The sequence below is a fragment of the Astatotilapia calliptera genome, chromosome 14, assembly GCF_964374335.1.
Source record: "Astatotilapia calliptera chromosome 14, fAstCal68.1, whole genome shotgun sequence".
Lineage (NCBI taxonomy): Eukaryota > Metazoa > Chordata > Actinopteri > Cichliformes > Cichlidae > Astatotilapia > Astatotilapia calliptera.
Window position 1 is genome coordinate 2,255,935 of NC_137435.1, and position 9,127 is coordinate 2,265,061.

General features: G+C 41.3%; 1 protein-coding gene across 1 annotated transcript in view; it reads left to right on the top strand.

The window, feature by feature from the left end:
• The window catches only part of clip3 (CAP-GLY domain containing linker protein 3), a 32,117-nt gene extending 23,408 nt beyond the window's left edge, over positions 1-8,709 (top strand). Inside the window, exons 15-16 of the transcript XR_013901172.1 lie at positions 4,365-4,455; positions 4,917-8,709. The gene's annotated coding sequence lies outside the window, so the exon portion shown is untranslated. The remainder of the gene's footprint in view (positions 1-4,364; positions 4,456-4,916) is intronic.
• The last annotated feature ends 418 nt before the right edge of the window (positions 8,710-9,127 follow it).

Here is a 9,127-nt window from a genome sequence, read left to right on the forward strand (position 1 = left end):
TTCTTTACATTTGGAAACTGTTTGGAAACATTTGTGTAAGAACAGAATAGTTTGATACATACGAGATTTACTTTTCATCTCACGACGTTTTACATTTAAATCCCTTTAGTTCCGTTTGAAAGACCAAAACTCCTCTTTATTCTTTAGCTTCGAATATGACTTAAAATAATATTCGAGCTATGTTTAGTAAGTAAATTTAAAACGGGTCTTTTACCGTAAATTATCCGTATTTTGACAAACATTTTAAAATACAGGAGAGAGGATCATCGTTTATGAAAGCAGGCAGAGCGAATAATACTGAAAAAAAACTTTAAATGGTTTTTTATCCATTTTATTTTTATTAAACACTCTAATAAAATTCGTTTATTTATGTTTATTTTTATTGTATTTATCTTCCGTCACACAAGCAACCAGATAATTATTTATTTTTTTATCTACTTAAATGAACATTCTTGACAATGTAGATGATATTTAGATAGATATTTTTGTTGTATTTAATAAGCGACAATGGAACGATTTATTTTAAATTATTTATTTCATGAATTTCATATGTTGTATATTTATTTCATTCTTTATTTTTTATGTATTTATTTCTTGCAGTGTGTGCTGGTGACCACCAGATGTCGCCGCAGTCCAGTTTTAGTTACATATACAAATCTGCTAACAGGCAGATGGGCCTCCTGCACTGTTAAAGCTTTTAGGTTTTTTTTTTAAAGAAAAGTTTAATAAGAAATAAAAACGGTCACGTGGTTCCGAGAGCATGAAAGCTCTGGAGTGAAACCAGCGTGTTTGTGCATCGCTGCTTTCATCATGTGGAGATTTCACAAACTGGAGACATCAAAGCATCAAAAGCTCGATGAGCTTTTCTCACTTTTTTTCTGGTTTGATCATCTTAAGTCCAGCATGAAACCCAGCAGGGATCCAACACTGAACACAACCATAAAAATAAGGTTCAGCGCCTCAAACTGCTCTCAGACATTAATCTGATAAAAGTTTCCATCAGAGGTTTAGAGGAGCTGTCATGTTTGTATATACAGTTCAGAACATTTTACAGTTTTAATCACAGGTAGAAAGCAGCGTTTTATTGGCCTCATCACGTCAATCTCATCTTACATACAGGCTAATAAGACCCCTGCATGAACAGGACAGTGAAGGAAGATCAATCAGTAATCAACAGCAGATCAATGACTTTCCTCTCTTTGAAGTCTCCTCCTCAAATCTGGGGGATCGTTAAGAAATGAAAAGGAGAAACTGACAGTTAAAGAGCAACTTCTCAAAGATCAAAGGGAACATTTAAACCTGTGCAGAGTTTCTACAGAGATTTGATAAGATAGAGACAAAAACCAACTCAGAAAAGCCTGGATTAGAGTCTAGAAGCTGAGCTTTTTAAAACTGTGTTTTAAATCACATTTAAAGGGTTACTGTAACATCCAGAACAGTAATCACAGCCCAAAACACAAAAAAGAGGAGTTTGATCAAATAAAATATGATCAAATAAAGTAGCTCATTAAAGGAAAAATACAAAAAGTGCTCACCGTCTGTGTAAAGTCTGAATATTATAGAGGACGACAAAATGCTATAAAATAATAAGGGCTCTGGTATTTCAACTGGAGGAAGGTTAGAAATATAGCTTTAATATGCAGCTTGTGTTTATATCAGGGGAGCAGATTTAATTGGTCCGTTCACAGAAAGCTGGATTTGTTGGCTCCTCTGTGTTTTCTTCATTAAGTGAGCAGATAAAGTTCTGCAGATGACCCTCGCGTGGCTTTGGACGTGAAACTCAAGCTGTGAAGACACAAGCCTGAGCAGCAACGTGCAGTTCCTCTAATATCCACTGGAGGCAGGCAGAGGGATAACACGACCCTAACGAAGTCAGGGCTCCAGTTGTGCTGGACGACGTGCTACCTTTACTGTGACATTTGCATCGTGTTTGTTCATCTCTGATGGTAAAAGCTGGAGAAAGGAACGAGCTTGGTCTGAAGCATCAGGAGAACGGCAGAGGTCACACAGGGTTTAGGCAGCATCCGCCCCAACAACTGGCGTTTCTCGTGATTCAGCGCGTGCAGATGAATGATAGTGGGTGCGCAGGCCCCGCGGTCGTGGACCTGATCTTATTTTGTCGTGCGGGTTTTAATTTGCCTTGCAGCTTCCTTTCCCCTCTGTGCCTGCTGACTGCTTTACGTCTGCCTCGTCGCTCTCAGCGTGAATCAGCAAATCGTGGTGATGCCCAGACTGCTCTCCGAGCTGGGCTCCAGACACCCAGCCCCTCCCTCCCCGCTTCGCTGTCTGGTTCTGGCTGCTGGTCAGTGAGCGCGGCGGGGGTTCACTCGCAGGGCTTTCTGGGCACGTTTCATTCCTCATCTGTCGTCTCCTCCCTGCGCCTGCAGTGCTGCTGCCCAGTGCTCCTCTGGGCTGGATCTGTTCATGTTTTGGGGATGTGTGTCAGCACTCTGCAGCTCTGCACAGGTTCACTGGCTGCGTCTTTTTATCAGCTGCTTTCAGGGTTCCTTCAGTCTGTGTTTGGGCTGCTTTTTAACTGCGTTGTTGCCTCAGCAGCACAGTTTTACGACGCCTCACTCGGTCTGTTTTTGGAGGGTTTTCAACGCTGGTCAGCAGTAAAAGGCAAACAGCAACGAGACAGCAAAGCTCATTGCAAAGTTCCTCTTGGCATCTTCTCCACGAGTCACAGACAGAGAGCGGAGCTCGGTCGGGCTGCAGGCCCGGGTACTGGCAGGGGGGCATAGTACCATCTTTGAACCCACGGTGACCTGCTGCTGCACTTTAATGAAATAAAAATAATTCCCAGATAAAGAATAAGACGCAGTGGCGATTCATACCGCACCAAAGAATGACGTGAAAGATTTCTAGAACTTCATTTCTTATAGTTTAAGCCCAAAGGGACATCTTTGAATAGTTCCACCATTCTGACTCCGCATAAGATCACAGTGGGCTGTGTGTGCAGCTTCAGTTTTATTCATGTAGCACCAAATCCCAACAACGTCCGTGTGCTTTATGTTGTTAGACGCTACAGTGTTAAAGAGTCCAGCAATCAGACGATGCCCTCTCCGCAGCGCTGGGTGACAGCGGGAAGGAAAAACTCCCGTTTAACAGGAAGAACTATCCAGGAGAAGCGAGGGGCAGCCATCTGCGATCAGCCCGGGGAAAGAAGAATACAACGTCCTGACATGTACATGTTACATTTTATTAAACAAATAAGACCTGGAGTTTCAGGGGGAGGAGCTGTGTTAATAAAGGTTAAATAAAAATAATCAGCAGTGGAGTATGAACAGCTGGACAGAGGAAACAGGTGAAGGCGGAGAGGAAATGCCCAGGAAAGTTTCAGAAAATGTGTCCACGAGCTGTTCACCTTCTTTAAAGATGCTGTGATGAGGCATAAAAGGATGAGAGCCTCGGCCTGGAACCCGGCGACGACCCGAATCATCTGAGGACAGGAGACAGAACGAGGGAGGGGTAAGAGTGACGCTGGTTATTTATCGATGAGGACAGCAGAGGATCGCTCCCCTCTGTCTGTCTGCTCGGATCAGCTGATCGTAGCGAGGGTGTTTGGGATCGTTATCAGAAACTGTTCAGAGCTCAGTCTGTTGTTCTGCTGCTGTCTGAGTCTCTGCTCCGTGGATGACTCATCATAGAGAGTTTGGAAATACTGAGTCTGTGTGTCTGACGTTTACATGTAAGCGCCTTTTTTCATTTTTAGAAGAAACTCTGGAAGGAAATCACAGTAAAAGACTTCTGTGCTGCTTTAGCGTGTTCACATAGTTACCTGGACCCCGTCTTTAACGTCCTATTATTTGTAACTGCAGTGATGACATTTTTATCAACGTAGAAAACATTTCTAATTAATGAATTATAAATGTGCCCCCCTGGTGGCTCATGGAGGTACTGCAAGTAGCACAACCGGTCTGTCATGAGAACTTAGAGCAAATCAAAAACAAGGAAACATTTTTTACATTTTCAAATAAAACCTTTTATCGTAAATGTATGACGTTTACCTCCAACGAAACTGCAGCAAATTTCTGAAAAATGAGTTAAAATGGAATTTGGATTAAATTGTCCTTAAATAAGAGAACAACAAACTGTCCCATCCAAGAGGGTGGAGCTGAAGTTTAAAGTACCTGTTAAACTGTTAAACTAGCTGGCTCGACGTGTTCATGTGGTGTTAGCTTACTGTGTTACTTTCTGCTTGGCACTTTAAAATCAAGCCTGAGTTTAGTTGTTTTAAACTGTGATTTGACTCTTTGGAACAAAACGAAACTGTGCAGCTCAAAAGTTTTATTCTTCCTCCTGTTTGCATTTGATTTCATGGATGTTGCACCAACAGAGGGTCTCTCTCTGTTATTTTTCAGCGTACTTACATCATGACGACTCTGAGTGATTGTTCACAGACGCTGCAGTTCACCGTTGTGACCAGCAGGCGGCGGCGCAGACAGACGGCTGGTAAAAACCATTATGTAACGTCTGTGTTTTCCTCTTTTATGTTTTCACCGACTTATCTGTCATTCAGCATCCATCTCTCTCTCCCTCTCAGCACACCAGTCTTTCCCCTTTCTCTCTGCTGCCACCTTACACCTGTTTCCGCCTTAAATGTAACGTATATGATTTAAAATAACCCTCGAGAGACTTCTGGCTCTCTTCTCTTTGTCTCACAGACACACACTCGCTAGACAGTCATTAGACAACTGTCCGACCTTCACAGCACAGTGCTGCATACCCCACAGGACACACACACACACACACACACACACACACACACACACACACACACACACACACACACACACACACACACACACACACACACACACACTCACACACCTGAGGCGGTACAGAAGTCTTTCTCTGAATAATGTGATCTCTCTTCAGGCGCGCTTGATTTAACTCAGCTCTTTCTTCTGCAGAGACCTCAGAGAGATCCGCCCGTCTTTACTCCGTCTAATGAATGAAATGTGCCCCCAGCTTTCCACGGAGCTGAGCGCTGAACTCTGCTTCTAGCAAGGATGAAGAAGAAAGAGACACAGGGGCTGGATGGGACAGTGCTGGTTGTGAATAAGTCTTTTCAGTCTGACATGACTGTAAAGTAATCGTCAGATTTCAAAGCTCTGACACTTCCTGAACTTTCAAAGACGTTGACCTCTAACGGCACCGTGGAGCCTGGATCAGGTCTGACTGCCCTCAGGGCCAAACTGGAAGAGGGCCTAGACTCTGATGTTGGTCCATCCATCCATCCATCCATCCATCCATCCATCCATCCATCCATCCATCCATCCATCCATCCATCCATCCATCCAGGTTCAGGTTCCAGGGCCAGCAGTCTAAGTAAAGACCTCCAGACCGCCCTCTCCCAACCAGCTGCTTCAGCTGTTCCAAGCCATCTAAAAGGGCTGCACATCCTGGTTCTGGTCAATGTTTGGCGTGTGCCCTCTGAGTTGAACGTCCCTGAGGTGAACCATGAACCATTGGAAGGTGGAGGAGTGGGTTTACTCTCAAGTCCTCCTGAATGAGGGAGCTATCTGTAACAGGAAGTCCTTTAGTGGAAGCTGATTTCTGCCACATTCTTTTAGTCACTCAAAGTGATGATCAAAGGTGAGCAGTGAAATGCGGGTTGACTGCCCTCTCACTAATGCAGTCTGTCAGTCTCCCTCCTTCCCTCCCTCTTGAATAAGACGCTGAGATACTTAAACTCTTCCACATTCTTAATCTGGAGTTAGGACTCCATCGTTTTCCTACTGAGAACAAAGGTCTTAGACCTGGACATGCTACTTCTCACCTCTGCAGCATCAGGTCATCAATCAACCACGTGTGGCTGCTGCTCTCTATGGAGATGATTCCTCATGGTAAAACAAATAAAGGCACGCTGGTGTCTGCACAGATCCTCAGGCTAAAGGTCTGATAACACAGATTAACATCACTGGGACCCAAGCAGAGACCAGTGGACTCACGGACATGGGAAGAATAATTCCTGTTTTACACCCATCAGAAATTGAGAGCGTGAATGTAGCCTAGATTTCAGCTAACGTGCAGAAACAGTTTTACTCTGGATCTGTGGTCCCAGGGTTGTTTGTGTTACTCGTCTCTCAGTGATTCCTGAGATCAGGGACAAAACAGGTTTTAATTTTCTAAAATATATTTTGTGATTTTTCAAAAACATATTTATATATAATTGTTACACAAAGTTGTGGCTGTCTCACCATGTTTTGGTCTCCCAGGTGTAACATTTTTTAATCATTTGTGTTTTTGCTGGAGAAGTGCAAGGTTTTTTCAAAGAAATGCAAAAATATATATTTTAAATTAGGTTGTTTCAGCTATTTTGACTATTAGCAGCTTCTCTATTCTGTTTATGCACATGTGTTTTCAAAGTAATTACCACATTTAAAAGTAAGATTGTTTTGGCTTTTTATTATTAGAGTTACAGTCATACATATTTTCAGAAGCTTGTATTTAATCTCTATAAGAAACAATCATATTAAGCAGAATGCAAATTACACATTTATTGAGGAAATTGCTTATTTTTATTGGAAGATCATGAGGGAGGAAAATATATGTCTCGGTTCTCCAAAAGAGAAAAATAAACCAAAACTCCATATTATGGAGTTGACAAGGTGCTGACGGTGGTGACACACGAGTAGAAAATGGTAAATGGCCTCTATTTATATAGCCTTTATAGGACCCCAAAGCGCTTTACACATCCAGTCACACACACATCCACACACACATCCACACACTGGTAAAAGCTACATTGTAGCCACAGCCACCCTGGGCTGCACTGACAGAGGCGACAAGATATAAAACAAGATATTATTTCTTTCAAAATGACCATTAAACCTTAGCAACCTTTGTAATATCACAAGACGCATCATAACAATTCTGTTTTTGCACATGGCAAGTTCTATATCTTAATAGTTCGCCAGCCAGTAGCTGCCTCCTCCTGATTCCTAAAGTTCTCTGTGGTTGTGTTTAGACGCTGCTGGACTTTCTCTCCTTTTGTCTCTGCTTGTTTCCAAAACCTTCTCTTCTGACTTTTTTCTCTTCCTTTCAGATCACTGATGTTCTTTATTTTTCCCTCTTTCACTCTATTTCTCCATCTTTCCCTTTATGAGAAACTCTTTCTTCAACTCAGGCTGGCTGTTAATGTTTTCTCTCCTTCTTTTTTGATCATCCCAGTTCCTTCTCTTTCGTTCCTCTGACAGCTTCCCCTTTGCTATTCTAGCCTGAAATGTACCATTTTGTAATTACTATAATTTTTCTGAACCTTATGCTTTTTCACAGATTATCATGTTCCACCTGAACATGATACACCAGCTCTGCTATCACTTCCAACATAAATGGAGACAGAAAACTAAACAGCAGTGACGTTTGTCAGGTTACTGAAGTTGGGCTAGCTGCTATAAAATGATGTGCTACGTGATCGCTAGCGACACAGCTATGTTAGCATATGGAAGAAATATAGTATCATCAGAATTCAAGTATTTTTAGACATTGAATTTATGACACTGAATTTTTATTTCTTCCATATTAGCATAACATAAACACAGTGAAGCTGGAGGATGAGCGCTAACTTTTTTCCACTTGATAAAAGTTAACGTGAGGGTTCCCGATGGTTAGGCTGACAGTGATCACTGGCAGTTTTTAGGGGCTTGTTCAGATTAAATAGAACAAGATAAAAAGCATTAAAACATTTTAACAGCACAACAGGCTTAATAAATACAGAGTAGTTTGGCCCGGAAGCAGGATTCATACATCATCACAGCAGTCGGGGCACAGCTAGCTCAGCAGATGCCACATGATCGGAAGGTTGGGTGTTTAAATCCAACGAACAGAGGCTATCCTGGATTGGTAGTTGCCCACTGCATCACTGAGTGAATGGGTCAAATGCAGAGGACTAAGCATGTTCCTACAGGATTAATAATGTAAACATAAACAATGAGATTCAAGATAAGGCAAATGTGATAATATTTGACACACCTGTGAAGCAGAAATATCAGTAAAATACACAAGAAGTAATATGACTGAAATATTAGTAAAAATAACTTAATATAAGTGGTGAATAGCACACATTTGTGACATTTGTCAACACCGTCAGACAAAAATCCTGATGGTGTTGACACAATACCCAACTTTCTCTCATAACACGTGTTTTTCTGACAGAAGCCATCTTGTTTTTCATCAGCTGCTTATGGCCTCAACAATCTACCTAAATGAGGCTGTTTTTACAAGAAAAAATAATTAAATCTTGGATTACGACGCACTATGGCTGTGACACAGAGTTTTATCAGAAAGGTGTGCAATAAATGAAATAAAAACAAACAAATTATCACAGCAGTGACCTCATGGCATGTGTCTCAAACAGGAAGTGGTGAAGGGGTCCTCAGAGTGTAAGCTGCCCACAATAATTCCTGATTTTTTTGTACTTTTAAAAAAATCTGATGGTGTTGACAAAAACTCTGGACACGATTTTAATCACTTAAAAAATATGTAAAAATAAATTTTCAATTGCATATTTTGATATTATATAAGGTATTGACTTAAATACTTAGTGAAGAGAGCCATGATGTTTAATTTTATATTACTTTTGATTTTCTTTTTCTGTATTTTAATATTATCACAACTGCTTCTGGACAGTGGATTTTTAAGGTACTGGTAATGTATTGTACCATTTAAAATAAATAAATATGTATAAAAAATGCAAAATCATACTTTTGTTGTATAAACATTGCCTTGGTTTGTCTTTTACGCAGTTGGGTAACACTTGTATGCATATTTTTAACCACAAAATTGGGTTTTGTCCCTTATCTCAAGAATCACTGCTCTAACTTAACAGTGATGTGCTTCCACACAGTCCTCCAAAAGAACAACAGCATGTCGAACAGCAGGCGAGGACACCGATCAGCTGGTGAAATAAAGAAAAGGATAAAGACAGGATTACACACACACACACACATGCTCGTTTTGATATCTTAGAGAGGACATCTCATTGATGCTGAAGGATAGGCCTAAACCTAACCATAACCTAACTCTAACCCTGACACTAAAACCAAAACTCGTGAAGACGGGCAAGTGACTTTTGGTCCCCACAAGTATAGCAACATTCCCATTTTTGGTCACAGAGGGG